This window comes from Phascolarctos cinereus, unplaced genomic scaffold, assembly GCF_003287225.1.
Source record: "Phascolarctos cinereus isolate Bilbo 61053 unplaced genomic scaffold, phaCin_HiC Scaffold_7;HRSCAF=346, whole genome shotgun sequence".
Taxonomy (NCBI): Eukaryota; Metazoa; Chordata; class Mammalia; order Diprotodontia; family Phascolarctidae; genus Phascolarctos; species Phascolarctos cinereus.
Window position 1 is genome coordinate 135,811,648 of NW_027556180.1, and position 1,019 is coordinate 135,812,666.

Sequence of the window (1,019 nt, forward strand, 5' to 3'; positions counted from 1 at the left end):
CTGACTGCATATGAGTTTGTGATTTTGTATGTGAGTGTGTGATAGAGAGAGGAGAGATGAATCAAAGATGACCTCTAGGCAATAGGCCCAGGTGATTGGGAAGATGGCAGTACCATTAGTAGACTAGGGAAGTTAGATGGGACATTTAGAGGCAGAATGATTGCATGTTCAGTTCTGAACATGTGGTGTTTAAGATGTCTGTAAGATATCTAGTTCCAAATGTCTAGAAAGCAGTTGAAAAAGCAAGTCTGGACATTAGGAAAGAGATTAGGATTGGATAAGCAGATTTGAGAGTCATCAACATATAGATGACAACTGAATCCTTGGGAGCTGATGAGATCAATAAGTGAAATAACATAGAAATAAAAGAGAAGAGGGCTCATGATAAATCCTTGGGGTCACTAACTTTTAGGACATAAGATTTGGATGAAAATTCATTAGAGATTGAGAAGGAGCAGTCAGAGAGGGAGGAGAAGAACCAGGATAGATTAGTATCAAAGGAGCATAGAGAGAAAAGAGTATCAAGCAAATGAGGGTGATTGACAACATGAATTGCTGAAGAGAGGTCAAGAAGGATGAGGACTGAGAAAAGGCCATTGGATAGGTAATTGAGAGAGGTGAATGGTAATTTGGAAAGAACAACTTCAGTTGCATAATGAGGCCAGACTATAGAGAAGTATAAGACAGTGAGAAGTTAATGAAAGTATTGATTATTCACTTCTTTCTAGGAACTTAGATAATGGGGAACAAAGAGAAAGAGAGAACCAGATTACAAGAACATATCACATTGATGTATAATATCTTGGGGGAAAATAGAGCAACAACTTGAGAGAATGGCCAACCTCAGTAGTTTCTAAGGTGAGCAGTAATGTGTTAAGCCTGCTTTCTTAAATCATATGATTTACTTGGGCTATGAGACAATGGAAATAAAAGACCATCACACACACACACACACACACACACACACACACACACAAGAATTGAAAAGGACTCAAGGATAATAGTTACAACTACTTGTG